Genomic DNA, 20,097 nt, shown 5'->3' with positions numbered 1-20,097 from the left:
AATTCTTCCAGTGAAGAGCTCATTACGTTTGTTTGTGTCCTTCAGACAAAAACTCCGAAATGAGTTAAGCTTAATTCTGAACCCGCACACACACACACACACACACACACACACACACACACACTCACACATACACACGCACTCAAATCAGGTGCATAGGTGCATAGAAGCTTGATTCAGTTTTGGTCTCAGCTTTAAGTAGTCCATAAATGTCTGTGAACGAAAGCAAATTACAGCGTAAACAGGTTTCATGAGGCAGACACGTACCGCAACGTCGCAACACAGGATGCACGTGGTCCACGCGGAAAAGAGAATAATTAATTGCAATTAAATCTGACAACGTTTCAGTGAGCGGAAGTCAACAAAACAGAAACAGTGAGAGAGAGAGAGAGAGAGAGAGAGGGCACAGTGCGCGTGCAGGCGCCGGTACGCATTAGCGTAATGCTGGCCGTCTTAGAGCGCGTCTCAAAGTCCACGCGGGAAGAGAAGGCTGCGCCCAGCCACGGCGTCCGGCGCCACTCACACACACACACACACACACACACACACACGTGAAGCCGCTGGGCCAGAAAAAAAAAAGAATAGCTGCGGATTAAAAAAGGTAAAAGGAGGCGCAGGGAGGAGAGGAAGTGGAGGGAGCGCGGCGCCTTGGGCGCTGGGTGGAGCTTACGTAACGCGGACTCCTCCCCCCGCCGCTGGCCGCGCTAGTGGGCCGCCGGCAGCGCGCCACGCGGCCGCCCGCGGAGTCTGCCCGCGGCGTCGCCAGCGTCTCTGGCGGCCAGTGCGGCGGCGGCGCTGCGACGCGGAGGGACGCAGGTACGTCACACACTACCCCCCTCCCCTCCCACCGCGTGTCTGTGTGTGTGTGTGTGTGTGTGTGTGTGTGTGTGTGTGTGTGTGTGTGTGTGTGGGTGGTGACGTCACTAGCGCGCCGACAGCTGCCGCGGCCGGAGCCGTTGCGGGCGTGTTACGATTTCTCGCGCCCGTAATCGATATACGGAGGCCGTGTATCGCAAGTTTTCTCCGCGCGGTCTCGTTTCCCAGAACTTAGCTCCTTGGCTGCATTTCACTTCGGCTGGATCGTGGCTACAGCGCTTCCTTGGTAGTCGCGCTCACTTTACTTCACTCAGCACGACAGTGCCAAATAGAGTAGCCTGTATTTTTTGTTACTATATTATTGAATAAGTAAATAAACCCCACACATGAAATACTGAGATATTTTGAACATTCGGCAGATATGTTTCTTCTCTTAGCACTTTTTAAACGGATAGATCACCAACTTATGGAACACTGTAATCACAGTGACCTCCACTATTTTTCTGCTCTGTTAGCAAAGGCAGATGTAGAAATTTCTCGTTTCGGGACGGTAGCTGCGTTTTAATGTTGTAATCATAATGTTGTTAAGTAATGATGCTGAAAGTCGGTTTTATCCGAAAAGTTGTGGATGAAGCTGTTATTTTCAGTTAATTACTTCTTCGGAAAGCATTTCACCACGTGTCAAAGCTGACCATTTATTCCCATTCATGTTTGCGGAAGTATCTACAGTTAATAGACGGCATCGTAACAAACTTACTCTTAACACGATTACTTAGTCGGAAAAATAGATATTTTCAGAAAATATATATTTTTATTGTAAGCATGACACTTTTCATATTTTTATTTATTTGCTTATTAGAGAAGTCATATTTTCTTATTTGCGGCCAAAGCTAAACCATTGTACGACTCTTTGCAAAATGAAGATAATTAATCCTCATAACTACTTTGATTAACTGTCCTTACCAATAACAAATCATAATGTTTACATGTATGACAATTATTTCCGCTCCGTTTCCTTCCTTTCCGGCAAGCCGGAGATAGTATGCTAAAATCTTACTTGATTCACTTTACCTATTTATTTACTCAAAGCAAAAACAAGTAGAGTTTGTGTATGTATCACCAAAAGAAAAACGTACTTTCCTCTGTGCTATCAATTTGATACTCATATTTGTGCGGTAGAATGCCAGCGATAAACGGTTTCAATCTTCTCCGTGACATTTAGCATATCGATTGGACCAGAACAACCTGTTGCGACCTTAATCACTTCTCCGCTTCCGAGGTGTATTAAGAATATTTGAAATAAGCCTGCCGTTTCGCGCTGTTTTCTGCTTGTTCTGTTTTCTTTCCGACGGTTTTTTTCGCCAGTAACTACAGTTCTTTATTTGAAACAATGTTTAAGTAGTAGAATTATTGCTGAGTGACATTCTATGGTTTGTTCTTAGACTTTTAACAGCCGAAAAATTTTGCTGTCCAGTTTCATATCGTAATGAATGTTGCGTATTTGTGCTTTCAGTGATTCTCCTAATACTGTTAGTTATTTTCAGTTATCTCCAAATGGATGTAAAGTCTTATGACATATTAATTTCCATAAGAAGCTGTTCTATTCTAAGATTTGGTCTACAGCGTTATTTTTGTCTACTGAGGAATTAATTTACGGATTCAAAGTCGATAATCATTGATATAAACATGAAATAAAAAGTTGCTGTCTGTCATTTTTGCGCATCACGTGTCAGTATTTTTAGAGTTAGAGACGTTTGTGGTATGTAACTGTCCTTTCTTTTCATGTGTCCCTAAAAAAAGTTTTAAAAAGTATCGATTATCTTTTATCCACTCCGTGGGATGCAATTGGGAAAGTGCTGAGCAATGTGTTATGTCCTGTAACGCTGTCAGCACTACTGCAGCTTGAATTTATTGGAGACGCGCGACTTATTTTACGTGACATATCAACATTATATGTCATAATGGAAATTTTCTCACAAATAAATCTTGTTCATTATAGTTACAGTGTCATGTATACGTTGCCATTCAAACACACCAAATGTTATTGCATGTAGAATTCTGTTCTGTTTTTCCGTCTGATAAATGGATGACCAAGACGGTTATTACAACAAAGTTCCAAGTTCGAAGTTACAAAACTAGCACCTAATGCAATGTATTTCAAAAATAACACCATATTGTTTGTAAAGCTGCCATGCGTTTTAGTCAGTAGGCGTTGAAGATCGTTGAATACAAATAAGACTCGACTTCATAAAGTACACTGATTTCCTGGTTTGGCTTGCTTTCGGTCACTAGGTCATTGAGCCGTCCGGGGTGGCCGAGCGGTTGTAGGCGCTACAGTCTGGAACTGCCCGACCGCTACGGTCGCAGGTTCGAATCCTGCCTCGGGCATGGATGTGTGTGATGTCCTTAGGTTAGTTAGGTTTAAGTAGTTCTAAGTTCTAGGGGACTGATGACCACAGAAGTTAAGTCCCATAGTGCTCAGAGCCATTTGAACTAGGTCATTGAAGAGCCAAGTCTTTCCCAGTGAATGCCCTTGTTGTAACGTATTGGATAAAGAGCTATTATTTTACCGATGTTGGAAAAAAAAAAAATCGCCGGCCGGTGTGGCCGTGCGGTTAAAGGCGCTTGAGTCTGGAACCGCGTGACCGCTACGGTCGCAGGTTCGAATCCTGCCTCGGGCATGGATGTGTGTGATGTCCTTAGGTTAGTCAGGTTTAATTAGTTCTAAGTTCTAGGCGACTGATGACCTCAGAAGTTAAGTCGCATAGTGCTCAGAGCCATTTTTTTGGAAAAAAATCAAGGAAAATGATGAAACAAAATCACTTACCATAACCTACTAATAGATTGAAAACAGGAGTTTTGCATGTGATCGACGCTGATTCACATCCTAGCAACCTGTAGTGTTGCTACATAGGCCTATATCCTTAGGGCAATGCAGATGATGGGAATTAATGTGTTCTAAGGAGACAAATAAATTTCAGAATATTTCAGCACAGAATGTTGTAGGAGTTACACTTGCAAAAAGTCGTGTACTTCCAATATTCACCGGGAATCTAAAACATAGATTTTCAGATTGTTGCCGAAAAAGTACTCATTAGCGACGAGAAAAATCTGGTTTCCCCCGCTTGCTACGTTGATTTTTACTATTTTAATTGGTTTTACTTCAGTGATGTATGTTTACAGAAAGGAAAGGGCATCTTTATGTAAACACATTGTCAAGGAGCAGCAGTTAGTAAACCACTGACTTCGGCAATAATGTTACTAATTTTAATAGTGCTGTACAAATTTCTGCATGAGCTTATTTGCTTAGCAGGTGTCTTAGAAGCTATTAACAGTCTCTAGTATGTTTACAAGAATGCTTTTCTTTGCTCGGTATCTGTTTGTGCTGTTTGAGGACCACGTTCTAGTCTCAGATGCTTCTCGATTAATGCTTGCCTTTTCTCCAGTAGACTTATGTCTTTTGGGCAAGCCGTATTTTTGTTCTTTCGAATCATTTTTTTACCCTTTTTATTTCATTTCCTTTCACCTTGTTATCATATAAATTCCGAACTCCACGAAGATGGCAGACTTCCTATCTGAGTGCGAAACTTACAAACTTATTACCAAACTTGGCACAAGGACCTAGACGTGCATATTTTGCTCAAAGAAATGTTGACACATGAAAATCGAAATCCGTTTAGCCAGTCCTATCGAGACGCCACACATTCGTTTGCTTATTAGTATTTAGTCTCGATTGAACTGAACAAGAAACCTTCACAATGACTCGCAACTGCCCACAGTTGAATGCTTTTTAGACGACAGTAGCTTACCCAGTTCATGTGTTTTCATTATAAATTAAGACAAAATGTGATATATCTGATGCGCTTTTGATATCTTCGTAATTGTGACTGTGTATGTTGATTTAAACTGGGCGATGGAAACAGAGAAATCACATAATTTTAGAAGAGGTTGACTGTGTTTGTTAATTGTAGAATACAATCGTCTGTGTAGGGAAAAAATCCTGAAGGTGGGAGATCATTCCGAAAACACTGTGTTTAAAATAATAATTAAAATGGTAATTTGATTGGTGTGTTGTTCATTAAAATTAGTATGTGACAAGGGCAATGAGGACTTATTATATTATTTTTTTATTTCTTTATTGGGACTAATTGTATTTACAAGAGCCAAAGAGGCAAACTCAACGTATTTGAAAGGTAGATTGTACATCCGTAGTCTGTAGCGTTTCTCACACTTTGACTAAGAGATTTTCCGTATTGAAAGCTGCAAGACCAAGCTTTCGACTCTCTGGACTTACGGGGGGTGGGAGACATACATTTTACAGTGGGTGTAAATTTGAACAGTGTACGTATTCCGCTAGTATATAATGGTTACATAGCGTGCACAGGAACAGAGCGTGTCTATATACGCTGTTTTTTTTTTTTTATTGTAGACGTAGTTGCTACTCAAGACGTAAACAGGAAAGAACTTTTTTACTCGTCTAGATACTTTTGATCTTGGAAATTTTGGAGTCAACTTTTCTGCATTGGGTATTGTCTTTCCTGTAAGACCTCTCACTGAAATATTTCGTGACAGAGTCGAATTAAATAAATAAATTGGTGAGGAATCGCACAGTCCTTCTATGAATCTTCGTTATCTCTTGCTTTTATGCAAACTGGTAAGAATTCCAGGTTGATAACAGCAATTTGTGGGATGAGAATGTTGTAAACTATCATTTTGGTGCCTGAATGATACACTCGTATTGTTCTCTCAGTGAATATCAGTTTGACATCTGTTTTCTCCAAAATAAGATTTACGCGGTCCCCTCACCTTAAATAGTTCTTCGTGGCTGTCGTAGATATTTAATATTTGTGGCATTCCACTGAAAGATTAGTAATGGCATAATCCAACGATACCGAATCCTTTCTTCTGCTTAGAAACATTGGCAAAGTGAAGCACGGTCACTTCAAAGTCAGTAAGGCATAACTTTGGATTTTTTAAATTTTAATTTTGTAACAATGAGACATTCGGTTGTATTGTGCGAGCTAATGATTCCAACTGCTTTCAAGTGAACATACTAACGTTTTCGCTACTGGTGTACTCAATGTTATCCAGCTTATGTTAATGAAAAGAGAATATCAGTTAAGTATGTTAAGATACAGATTGAGCTTAGATCTCTTTATCGGCTTTGCTTAGGCTTTTGTGGTCCGCACATGTCGAGAAAAATCAGTAGATATAATTTTTAACTCACTAAAGTCTTTATACTCGTTGTGTGACAACGTGCGGTAAACATCTGAAACCTTCAGGCAAGCTCTCTGATACAATTCTTTTCGATCGTCAGATACGAAAATTGCTATCGATTGGTCTTTCTTTTACCCTGTATGATACCTGTACTTCATCGACAAATAGAAAATGATTGACGCAGAACAAAAGAAGGAACCCATGGTATCCGAGTACACTGTTTATGATAAGCCCCTGGAACTTTTCACATCTTTTAGATATCTAGGGCTGCCTCCAAGAAGCAATATGAAATGTAACGGACACTGAAATAATTAGCAAGAAAATGGAACAGATGACTTAGACGTGTTGTTACGATTCTGGGAGAGCGCTGTGCATCTGTTTAGGAAACCGCTTGCAAGATTCCTTAGTGACCCGATATCAAGAATTACTTCGTGTCTTTATGTAGTAGGCTTGTCGGAGGACGCTGAGCGAATTCAGAGGCGCGCTCCTAAGGTCGTATAATGTTGTTACAGCGAAGGTGAAAATGTAACAGAGACGCTCATCAAACCAAAATGAGAATAGTTAGTAGAAAGGCGTCATTACTCTCGCAAAATACTGATGACTAAATTTAGAAAATCGATATTGCAGGTACACTGTGGAGCGAGTCTGCCACGTCCATCGTAGTCTTACGAACGATAGAGAGCACAGATATCCAATCTGTCCTACATATTGCAACTATTTTCCAACATCCATGATATTATTATTTAGGGCTCATGAGGATAAGGTCAGATTCCTCTCGTCACGCGTGAATGGATTAGTATGTCGTTATAATCTTCAGTCCGAAGACTCGTTTTATCCAGTCCTCCAAGCTAGTCTCTCCTGAGCAGTTCTCCTCATTTCTACCTAACTGCTACAACCGACGTCCGTTTGAACCTGATTAATCTGTAGTCAAGCCTCGGTCTCCCCTCCGACCATCCCCCCCCCCCCCCCCCCCCACCCTCCAATCATTAACAATTTGACGATTTCCTGATGCCACAGGATGTGGTTATCAACCGATCCCTTCTTTTAGTCAAAGTGTGACACAGACTTCTTTCCTCCCTAATTCGATTCAGTACGTCCTCATTATTTGAAGAAATTCATGTTACTATAACCATCTGCTTTTAGCGAATAATGCAGTATTGACGACTTGTTTTGCCAAGAAATTCCAATTTTAAATGTACCTACGTAATAGTAAAATTCTATCTGTGATGTTTGTCGACTTGAAAATGTAATTTATTAGCAAAACTAGTCGCTAAAAGCATTTTGGATGCTATTGTTAATTTCTTCAAAAGCAGTGTGTCGCAGGAGGAATGATCAATAGTCTATTGAGAGACATGACAGAAACGATCATTTCAAGCAAAAAACTTCATACAGGCATATGCCGCATTCCGAACGCTTTTCAAGATAGAACACATTTAATATACATTGTTATTTATTTTCTCTCTTATTCAGTACATCGTCAGGTTTACACATGTAAAACCGTTAGTAAACATTACAACATACGTTTTACAAAGTGTCGGTTGAAAAATACGTATTTTGAACCCATTCATCTCTAAGCAATATGACACACGTCACATTACAGCTGTTGTACAGTTCACAGTAAACGTCCCAATGTCTCACCGTCAACTTCAACGCATTTCTGAACATGTTGTATTGCTTGCCCCTGCACCTTCTCTAATGACGCAGCGGCGTCCATGATGCGCATATGCAGTTCATTTCGTGCATTAGTTCTTCCGAATCCTTAATCATGCATGCAAGTCCGAAGTAACACTGCATAGTTCTTATTAACAACACATACACTGGAATATCGTATTTGTCCGCCGATACCAGACAGAGACTTTCTAATAAAATGTCCTCGCCTGCATGGGAATTGCATAATGTGTGTGGGAGTACAGGTTTTGAAGCAGGAACGACGACATATGAATGTTTGAGTCTCGCCGTGAGTCGTGCACGGATAGCCGAAGCGATTGAGGCTACGGCTTGCGTAAAGCAGGAAATCCGTGTTCGAGTCCCGATCCGACATAAGTTTCCATTGTCATCATTCCCTTGTACAGCTGATGGTTATTCGTATTCGTAACTGCGAACACATTCATGTATTTCATAACGGCTGCAGTTGTCGCAGTTCCCGTTCCTTTGCGTCATTCTTCTTAACAACACAATCACTACAGTATCGTATTCCCTTACAAGTCTGGTAAAAAAAAAAAAAATTCTCTTGTAAAATGACTGGATCTGTCGACATGTTACCGATCATGACGTACCAAACACGAACTGAAAAACCATTTAGGAAAATAGTTTCCACTGTAGAGTGGCGATTTTCCTGCGACAATCGATGATTATTACGTGTTGTGTTGATTTCATTCCGTTAAACGTGGCTTCATCAGTGAGTACTATTAATGGGAGTAAATGACAAGTTTATTTAACCAGTGACAAAATTCCAGTCGTTTCGCTTTGTCGCCATTGTGAAGATTGTGGGGACGCTGTATGTGAAACGGCTGCAAGTTCTCCGCACGTAATGTTCGGCATACACATGAGGCACACTGATATGTACAGACAGTCGCCGTGTGCTGGCAGTAGAACTACGCTGCACCATTTCATTGATTTGTTGCTCTTCCTGAACAGGTCGTTGAACGGTGCCTTTTGTAAGAAAAATGGGAACTTAACTGTTCCACGTACTGTGGCAAGAACTCTACGACCAGGAATTCGACGGGGCCTGAAAATGCCAACGATATTCTTCGACAGCAACAGGAGCATTACCGTCTTTATACGTGTAGATGCGTGGCATTGTAGCCAACGAGTGTACAAACACAGTTAACCGCTGCTTCGCTCGATTCCTCGCACTACTTCACTCACAATACACCACGGACATCTACGCGTTCAACGGGCTAGTTTAATGACAGGAAGACATCCAGAGCAAAGGCTCTGAAAGCAACGAAGTAGATTGGAATAGAATAAAAGCCAAAGAGGTTTCTTGTGTAAGATACATACTTGCGCGCAACTAGCCCAAAACAAACGCACATTAAACGTGTTCTTTCTCGGAAAACATGCGGAATAGGGCATATGTCCATAAGAAGTTATTTGCTTCAAATGAGCCTTCCTATCATATCCCTGAATATTGTCCATTCTTACCGGGACACCATGTATGTTAGAGCTACAGAGCATGTTTCACAAAGAACCCATGTTGCATTCTTCTGAAGTAAGACATTTCAAATGTTATTTTGTCAAAAACTGACATTTTGAGCCCGTGGCTGTGTACAAAATGTAGGTTGACTTTTACACAGAAGATTGCAGCAACCAGCCACTTTTTACATGGCTATTTATTTACTTAAACGGCGCTGTTACCTGTTTCGAACAGATAGGTTCATCTTCAGACGGCTAGTTCACGTTTTACATTGGATTTCGCCTTTTGTTTCCCCACCTGACGAAACTTCCTTGGGGTTGTGGTGCCGATGAAGAATTCCCGCCATTATGTCCCAGTGCAGGTTGCTCATCATCTTGCAGCAGCGAAAACTGTATAATGCACTTTTGTGTGTATATATATGCACACAAAGAAAAGCACCTTTCATACATGAAGAAGAATAACAATGAAACTTCCTGGCAGATTAAAACTGTGTGCCCGACCGAGACTCGAACTCGGGACCTTTGGTAGAGCACTTGCCCGCGGAAGGCAAAGGTCCCGAGTTCGAGTCTCGGTCGGGCACACAGTTTTAACCTGCCAGGAAGTTTCATATCAGCGCACACTCCGCTGCAGAGTGAAAATCTCATTCTAAGAATAACAATGTTTATGGTTGTAATATACCCCTCTTCGTATACATACCTCCATATGATGAAACTACTTAGTGTGTGAGTGGTGCTTTACATTATGTGCATATACATATACACAGGAAAGTGCATTATACAGTTTTCGCTGCTGCAAGATGATGAGCAACCTGCACTGGAACATAATGACACGGATTCTTCATCGGCACCACCACCCCAAGGAAGTTTTGTCAGATGGGGAAAACAAAAGGCGAAATATTTTTTTGATATAATCCATTACGGAGTCGAGGTAGCAGTTGTCGTTATACTGGTTATCACTGTTAGCATTCAACCGCGATTCTTATAGATATTTTAACAACGCGTTTCAAGAGACAATGCTCTCATCATCAGGTTGTAAAATCTATGTCATGAAATTAAACGGACTAAAAAGACAAAATACCATAACCAATAGTTGGGAAGTCCATAGAGTAAAACAGAATTAAAAGTATATTGGACTGTGGGTCCTCGTCTTACATTGAAGTTGTTGACACAAGTCAATGGCCGTCCCATAGCTACCAAATATGCTGTCGACTGCGCCGGCTCGGGAGCTGTTGTGGACTAGTCCGTTTAATTTCATGACAAAGATTTTACAACCTGATGAGAGCATTATCTCTTGAAACGCATTGTTAAAATATGTATAAGAATCGCGGTTGAATGCTAACAGTGATAACCAAAGGCGAAATATAATGTAAAACGTGAACTAGGCGTCTAAAGATGAACGTGTAACTGGTAACGGCGCTGTTTAAATAAATAAATAGCATTGTACAAAGTGGCTGGTTGTTGTAATCTTCTGTGTAAGAGTCAACCTACATTTCAAATGCTCCTGTTCTCTCCTCGTTCGAACTGTTTACTTTCCTTGTTTCACTGCCGAATAAGACTACACACCAGAAAAGCGCCTTCAGAAAGGAAGTTCATAACGTTTACATCTACATTTGCATCCACATCAATACTCCGCAAGCCACCTTACGGTGTATGGCGGAGGGTACTTCTTGTACCATTACCACTTTCTTCTTTTCGTGCTCCAGTCGCGTATGGTTCGTGGGAAGAACGATTGCTTCGATGTCAACGAATTTCTCTGTTTCAGAAATTCTTACTGTTACCAGACTGCATTTTCTTTGGTCATTGTAGCTTATTGTGCCTCCCAAATTATATTTTTCTAATATATTTCCTACAGCATCGCCCGATCTGATTCGACTGCATCTCATTATCCTTGTTTTACTTTCGGTGATTGAAACTACAGTTGTAAAATTACCGTAGGCTACCGTACGCTACCATAAGTAAGTACAGACTACTACGATAGTTTTCCTAGTGGCTTTGGTCAGTTCAGATCATACCCGCATTACCTGCAATTTAGGTGTGTTGCATACCTATCAGACTTTAACTTATAACGATTGATTTCTTTATGTATTTGATTGGTGTTTTACTAGATTCTCCCAGAAACTGCAGGTAGTGAACTGTCTAGAAACTGATTGAGGATAAATAATCGGAAAGGTAATCTACAGAACATTTTTGTTCTAAATGGTTATCCTTCTGTCTGGTACTCACCTTTCGCATTTATCAGTAAGAACAGGAAAGTGATACCTTTCATAATGTTGAAGAACTTTTTTACTGAGTACAATATAACAACAATAATAATTACACACACACACACACACACACACACACACACACACACACACACACACACACATATATATATATATATATATATATATATATATATATATATATATATATATATATATATATATATATATATATATATAGGGTGTTTCAAAAATGACCGGTATATTTGAAACGGCAATAAAAACTAAACGAGCACCGATAGAAATACACCGTTTGTTGCAATATGCTTGGGACAACAGTACATTTTCAGGCGGACAAACTTTCGAAATTACAGTAGTTACAATTTTCAACAACAGATGGCGCTGCAAGTGATGTGAAAGATATAGAAGACAACGCAGTCTGTGGGTGCGCCATTCTGTACGTCGTCTTTCTGCTGTAAGCGTGTGCTGTTCACAACGTGCAAGTGTGCTGTAGACAACATGGTTTATTCCTTAGAACAGAGGATGTTTCTGATGTTGGAATTCCACCGCAACAAGACGAAGTTTTCAACGGAGGTTTAATGTAACCAAAGGACCGAAAAGCGATACAATAAAGGATCTGTTTGAAAAATTTCAACGGACTGGGAACGTGACGGATGAACGTGCTGGAAAGGTAGGGCGACCGCGTACGGCAACCACAGAGGGCAACGCGCAGTTAGTGCAGCAGGTGATCCAACAGCGGCCTCGGGTTTCCGTTCGCCGTGTTGCAGCTGCGGTCCAAATGACGCCAACGTCCACGTATCGTCTCATGCGCCAGAGTTTACACCTCTATCCATACAAAATTGAAACGCGGCAACCCCTCAGCGCCGCTACCATTGCTGCACGAGAGACATTCGCTAACGATATAGTGCACAGGATTGATGACGGCGATATGCATGTGGGCAGCATTTGGTTTACTGACGAAGCTTATTTTTACCTGGACGGCTTCGTCAATAAACAGAACTGGCGCATATGGGGAACCGAAAAGCCCCATGTTGCAGTCCCATCGTCCCTGCATCCTCAAAAAGTACTGGTCTGGCCCGCCATGTCTTCCAAAGGAATCATTGGCCCATTTTTCAGATCCGAAACGATTACTGCATCACGCTATCTGGACATTCTTAGTGAATTTGTGGCGGTACAAACTGCCTTAGACGACACTGCGAACACCTCGTGGTTTATGCAAGATGGTGCCCGGCCACATCGCACGGCCGACGTCTTTAATTTCCTGAGTGAATATTTCGATGATCGTGTGATTGCTTTGGGCTATCCGAAACATACAGGAGGCGGCGTGGATTGGCCGCCCTATTCGCCAGACATGAACCCCTGTGACTTCTTTCTGTGGGGACACTTGAAAGACCAGGTGTACCGCCAGAGTCCAGAAACAATTGAACAGCTGAAGCAGTACATCTCATCTGCATGTGAAGCCATTCCGCCAGACACGTTGTCAAAGGTTTCGGGTAATTTCATTCAGAGACTACGCCATATTATTGCTACGCATGGTGGATATGTGGAAAATATCGTACTATAGAATTTCTCAGACCGCAGCGCCATCTGTTGTTGAAAATTGTAACTACTGTAATTTCGAAAGTTTGTCTGCCTGAAAATGTACTGTTGTCCCAAGCATATTGCAACAAACGGTGTATTTCTATCGCTGCTCGTTTAGTTTTTATTGCCGTTTCAAATATACCGGTCATTTTTGAAACACCCTATATATATATATATATATTAAACGTAATTTCAGCATATTTATGCAATCACTGTTGATACAGATACAGATAACACACACACACATATCATTGCATAAATATGCAGAACAACTATTTTTATTACTTTTAAAATGCAATTTATATTCGGTAAGGGTATAAAATACAGAATGGACTAACACTGAATGAAGTGCGTTTCTTACTGTGCGCAAAACAATCAACCAAACAAAAAGTAAAGGGAGAGAAGTCGATGGCTGCAATTTCCTCGCTTACCCATTCATTTATGTCTCTTTCCATATAAATTCTACCAAAATTACCGATAATTCTACCGTTTACTGCAGCATTTATTTCTGTAGTGTACCAAAATTATCGAGCCGATTTTTGTCAGAACGCAACACAACTGCGAATGGGTAATATTGTCCCAAAGTACACCGAACAGTGGTTTTGAGTGTGTACACGAATATGTCCAAGGCAGCCAGACTTGCGACGAAAAGATCATCATAGAGCCTGACGGGGAGGAGTTTCAGTTCACTGTCACTCAAAACGAGCTGTATAGGTCTGGCGCACGTTATCTCGGTCGATGAAGTGGACTTTTACATGCTTCATCCACGTCTGCAGCGCCGCTTAAAAACGTGATACTCCCGTCCACACGGCAGAGAAACGGCTCTAATCTGCTGGGCCGTGATGAAAAAGCCGGTCTCCATTCATCGGCCCGCGGCATCGCATTTCACGTGCGACAGTAAAATAAGTACAGCACACCTCTTCTCCCGCTATCCCTCAAAATCACCGCCGCCGCTGCTCCCGGGACAGTTTTCGTCGCCATGTAAATGAGCGTTACTAGTAGAGAGATTGAGCGCTAGCTAATTTAAATGAGACGTATCCGTACCGGCCTGGTAATGAATAATGGATAGATTCGTCACAGATAATCGCCGGTGACATGCGGCAGGCCCATGTTTCTTCGCCAGCGAGCGCAATAACGTATGCGTTATTCAAATGGCCGCGATAAATATGGCATCAACCCGGAGGAGGCCGTGGCGCTGCCGAGCCCCACCCCGCGCTCGGACGCGGCGGACACTGTTAAATGTGTGCGGGTGCGCCCGTCCACAAATATTGTTCCGGACTGCCGCTTGATAAGGAGCGCGGGCGTAATCTGCCTTGTCGGCACGAGTTTTCGTCAGAGTAATTAGTGGCGCAGTAATTGGCGCCAGCGTAATGCGACGACACGCCTTCATTAGAGGAACACGCCAGTCGGTTAGCGCGCGCTGCTGCTGTCACTGCGCGGCATTCCCTCACGCCAGCCCGCCATCAGCAGATAAAACACGCCGACACGCGACGGGACGGTCCCGGCAGAAGCCGCCGCGCCGGGCTGCGCCTTCGCTCCGGCAGTCTGGAGGTTCACCTACTGGTCCCTATACCGTAACGTCGACAATCTCTACAATGTCGGAAGGCTTCCTCCAGAAATTTCGGAACAGGACGTGAAGCACAAACTGCTGCAGCCAGTCGGGCTGCCTCACTCGACTGTGTCACGAATAGTGAAAACTCCAGTTGGTTAGAACAATCCATCTGCCTGTTTGACGAGGCCGGCGCTTCATGTGTCTACGCAAAGTGTGTTTACAAGGGCCATATTTTACTGCAGCTTGTCTATACAAACAAAAAGCTATTGTCGAATGCCGGCCGCGGTGGCCGAGCGGTTCTAGGCGCTCAGTCCGGAACCCCGCGACTGCTACGGTCGCAGGTTCGAATCCTGCCTCGGGCATGGATGTGTGTGATGTCCTTAGGTTAGTTAGGTTTAAGTAGTTCTAAGTTCTAGGGGACTGATGACCTCAGATGTTAAGTCCCATAGTCCTCAGAGCCATTTGAACCATTTATTGTCGAATGTATGAAAGATCATCATCTGAGGACGGTTTCACCGACTTGCTGGATTTTTTGTTGTTGAATTCGTTATTGTGAGGACATGATTTTGTACGAAAGAAAATTTTTGGAAAATCCAACTGGAAAGTCGGAAGTTAGCATTAGTTACCGCAGGTATGAAATATCATCAGTTAAAAAGAGCTCGTCAGATTTGATAGATTTTTGTCTTTGTTGCTTTCGTACTTGTCAGAACAACGCTTGTACGAAAGAAAATTTTTGAAAAATCCAACGAAAAATTCGCAAATTAAAATCAGCTGTGAAAGATTATCGTTTGAGGATAGCTCGACCGATTTGGTTGATCCTTTATTTTTGGGTTGTATTCATAACTGTTGATGGTAATAACACTTTTGGTATGAGAAAGAAAACAAAAAAATTGTATACAGTTTGACAGTTCTGCTGTGATATACTTCATAACAAAAAAATCAGTTTCATAGTTATATACGTAATATATAACTATTTATGTAATATCGAAAGCAGTAACGTTGTTACCCAAAACCTCGAAAAATTCCTCCCACTTTACTATAGATTTTTACACGATACTCTAATGAACGTGCGGGCGGACTAAGGCTAATTTTTTTGTATTATCTGTAAGATATACGTATGTATGTAATATATAAAGGGGAAGCATAGTTACCACGAATCTCGAAAAGTTCGAGACCGATTTACGTCAGCTTTTTCATGATACTCAAATTAACAATCGGACGGTAAGGGCTATATATTTGTGCAGTATATTACACATGTAAATATATATGTAATATATGAAGAGGAAACTTTGTTACCTAAAATTTCAAAAAGATCTTGACAGATTTACTTCAAATTTTTACACGATACTCTAGTGAATATTGAAACGGAAGATGACATAAACAGCGGAGAGGTGGAAATGGATACGAAAAGGGGGGAGGTTATTCACAGAAATGGGGGGGGGGGGGCGGGCAGATGTACATAGAGAGGGACAGACATAGAGAGAGATGATGATGAGAAGACGGGCAGAGAGAGAGATGAGGGACAAAGAATTTAGGATGTACATGCAATTCTCATACATGTTTAGCAACTCCGTACCATTGCTGAGTTCGCTACTTTATTATATTTACCGAACGGCGTTCGGTCGTTTTGGTACACAAATGACACAGTAAGTTGTAGCATTACCGCTAGTAGTGGTAGCACTGGTAGGAAGAAAAACCATAAATGAATGTGTGAGCGGGAAACTGGAAGAAGAGACGACTTCTCTTGGTTTTTGTTTGTTTTGTGCATAATTACAACCGCGCGTTATTCAGTGTTAGTAGATCGTGCATTATATATCACTGTAAAATGTACGTTGAACTTTATAAATAATAAAAATTTGTTGATTGCGTAACTTCTACGCTTTTATTAATCAAAGCAATTTCTTTTGATGCAAGTACAGTTTACATACACAAACGTAAAAATGTATTATTTGGTTTTTTCTTCGCGTCCGTGAAATTCCGTAAGTCAAACGTGACCTCTGGATGTTGATAAAGTACTGTCACCTCGAGGAAAGTGTCTAAAGCCCAGAAGCAGACGCAGCCAGATAATCTCAAAGATCTCCTGGCTAAAATGATTTTTTTCACTACACATGGACTCACGTGGTACTTTTCACGACCTTCTAGCAATTAACTATACGTCAATATTTTGTCACTATAGCCTTGCAGCATATTTGGGGTATGGCAGGGCAGTATTGATTATGCTACAGGTTGTTACAAGTAGTTGCCGTCGTACTGCCAAAAGCGGTTGCCGGTAATGTCCACCACGAGTTCAGAATCTTCCCTATTGTAGGGCAATATCTCTCTCTGTCCGTGTCTGTAAATGTTTCACTCCGGCTTTCAACTATGTTCCCTACTTCTCTCGCCGACAAAACTGCAGTCCCGTGTCCGAGCGAAAATGTACCGTTGCACTTTTGTGCTAAAGTTTATTCCGGTTGGCTGTACGAATAGCGTACGTGCAGGTACTCACGGAGGCCCAGTGTGGACAGCAATTATGTTATGGTAGCGAAAGTTGGTAGAAACGCAAATACGTCAATGGGGAACCGATTATCGCTGGAAACAAGTTAGTTCCAGTTTGGGTCACCAGGTGAAAATCTGGCGCTGTATAGCATCTCGTCGACGTCTCCGGGTTCATACTGAACAAATGGTGTGAGTGGCAGCCAATAATAAACTCAACATCATGGCTTTCTCATTTATTTGACCTTTTCTGCCCATGTACCCTTCCTAATTATACATGGAAACAGTTCAATATGTCTTTCTTGCATTCACAACGCCCAGTTTGCACCTGGTGGCCAAACTTGGAACTAGTTTTTTTCCAGCATAAATCGAATCCGCATTAACGCATTAGTATGTCTACCAAGTTTCGTTAAAAAAAAAAAAGGTTCAAATGGCTCTGAGCACTATGGGACTTAACTTCTGAGGTCATCAGTCCCCTAGAACTTAGAACTACTTAAACCTAGCTAACCTAAGGACATCACACACATCCATGCCCGAGGCAGGATTCGAACCTGCGGCCGTAGCGGTCGCGCTGTTCCAGACTGTAGCGCCTAGAACCGCTCGGCCACTACGGCCGGCTTCATACCTCGTCTGATGCAAAAGCGGGACAACCCCACTCGCTTCCACTAGCGTTCGAACATTTTGTAGCAATAGCGTGGCTCCGTGTAAACACTTCTCGCCCGGAAATGTATTGCCACAGACATTTGCCGGGTAACAGTCGGCAATGTCGTCATACGTGCGAGATGTGGCCGGCCGCGGTGGCCGAATGGTTCTAGGCGCTTCAGTTCAGAACCGCGCCACTGCTACGGTCGCAGGTTCGAATCCTGCCCCGGGCATGGATGTGTGTGATGTCCTTAGGTTAGTTAGGTTTAAGTAGTTCTAAGTCCTAGGGGACTAATGACCTCAAACGTTAAGTCCCATAGTGCTCAGAGCCATTTGAACCATTTTGTGGGATGTGGCTTCAATTCGTGTGGACGCGATGTTGCCGGATGGCATTGTCAGGATGTGTTGAGGGTAATATGCAATTTTTATGAGACTTGGCTAGACAAGTTACGTGACTGCCTTACACTGTGTCACTGCTTATGCATTTTAAGTGTGTTATATCAGAGATGGAGTATGTATCATATCATCACGAAACAACTGATCTCGCTTATTTAGCATAATAGGTGCACCCATTCTAAAAAAAGCTCTAAAATATCTCCGTGCTGTTGTCAACCTCTCAAACAAGTTACCTTGCACACTACTTACAATTCAATGTCCTATTGCGTATATGAAAAATCTGAAGCACTTGATTTGTCAGTCACATAATGTTTCCCAAATAAAGTAACATATATGTGCATCTTCCCTTGGTCATACAAAGAAGCAAACATTTCAGTCATCCTTATTTCTCTTTTCCTTAGTCAGTCACACAAGTTTCTTTCCTACTCTTTTCATCGTTTGTGCTCTGCCTTGTTCCTCTTTCTTTCCCTCTCCCACACTCGTCTCACGACCATTACTGTCAGAGGCCTAAGTTTAAATCCACCAACCTATTTCCATCTTTACGACTTCTTTATTAAATCGATTTCTTGTCTTTCAATTCAATATAAATTTGGCGATTGGTTTTGGGATAACAGCCCGATGCACTAGAGACAGAGCTCATAACTGGATGACAATGGAATATTAACGTGTTTTTTTGACTATCTGATCTGTAGGGTGAGGAACGAGTTGAAAATGGCAACACCTGACATCGTAGATGTTCTGCAGGACCGGCATGCTGTGCAGGTAGTGTCGGAATGCGTTCCAGGCGGTATGCTAGTGGACGGCGACGTCTGGGCAGAGAGAGGGGGAAGAGAAGATGGATATCTCACTCTTTGTTTGTCCGTGTAGTGGAAATTTTGCATTTGATATTTCGGGTGTGGTAGAGACTTTAAATTTTAAACATAGCTCAGAACTGGTTGACAGTGCAGTGTGAACTCGCTTTCTTGCCTGGTCTGTCCCAGAGGGTAATTCGTGCAAACTGCCATTTCCCCCTTTTCTGTTCCACTCTCGATTGACTCGCGGAAAGAACGATTGCTGGTAAGCATGTAAGCTCATATCTCTCTAATTTCTATCTTCGTAGTCTTTTCGCAGATATACATGGGAGAAATCAATATATCGGTTGAGTCACGTAAAGAGAAACTCAAACAAACCTCTAATTTATTTCTTGTCTTTATTGTAAACTCATAAAAATCTTTGAAACCGAATAAAAATTTCACACACCCAAAACTAAGAAGTAGAAAATAATTATTTAAATAAAAATTTATTTTTAATGTATCACGTTTTAAAATCTGGCTAAACGGTACCAAATAGTTGCTCCTACTACTATAAAGATTTCTAACCTCATATAAATAGTTCTGATGGTTTTTTATTGTGAATTTTTAATAGCTGTGGAAATAATTCTAAAATTCGAAACGAAAAAGATGGGGCCCATGCAATTAATAATTGATGCATGAATGCATGATTGCATAGTATAGCATGCGCCCCACGCTTTCGGTTTTAAATCTTCCAAATATTGACATAGCTATTAAAAATTCACATTAAATTCACAGTAAATAATTTTAAGGGCTACCTATATGCGGTAAGGAACATGTATGACGGTAGGAGAAATTATGTTATACATTTAAGTTTGAATTTAAAACCTGGTCCATCAAAAATATATTTTTATTTAAATATGTTTTGTTTATTTAATTTTTTAGAGTGGCTGTTACCGTTTTAAGTGCTGAGATCCTAGTAAGTGTAGGTCTTTTATTATATACTGTAAAAGACGTAGTTGCCTGGTTAGAAGTAAGAGAGATCATGATGATCATAATATTGCAAGATAAAAATGAATGAATGAATGAATAAATGAGAACTGATTGGACAGAAACGATCGTGGAAAATTAACTTAGGCCACTCTGGACGGCAAGCACTGCCACTAAGCAGTTAATACAAGATGAATGGGGCAGACGTAGCAACCACTCGCGATTTATCGCCTTAAAATAATGGATAATAAATGCATTTGGTTTTGTTTTTCTACAGTCGCCTCTTAGGTCAGTTGGTAGA

At 41.6% G+C, this 20,097-nt stretch overlaps 1 long non-coding RNA gene across 1 annotated transcript in view; it reads left to right on the top strand.

Annotated features, from left to right (window-relative positions):
- Positions 1-745: 745 nt before the first annotated feature.
- The window catches only part of LOC126203296 (uncharacterized), a 161,684-nt gene continuing 142,332 nt past the window's right edge, over positions 746-20,097 (top strand). The window contains exon 1 of the long non-coding RNA XR_007540256.1: positions 746-816. This is a non-coding gene — a long non-coding RNA (uncharacterized LOC126203296). The remainder of the gene's footprint in view (positions 817-20,097) is intronic.

Source organism: Schistocerca nitens, chromosome 9 (assembly GCF_023898315.1).
Source record: "Schistocerca nitens isolate TAMUIC-IGC-003100 chromosome 9, iqSchNite1.1, whole genome shotgun sequence".
NCBI lineage: Eukaryota > Metazoa > Arthropoda > Insecta > Orthoptera > Acrididae > Schistocerca > Schistocerca nitens.
This window is presented reverse-complemented; position numbering and strand designations above follow the sequence as displayed.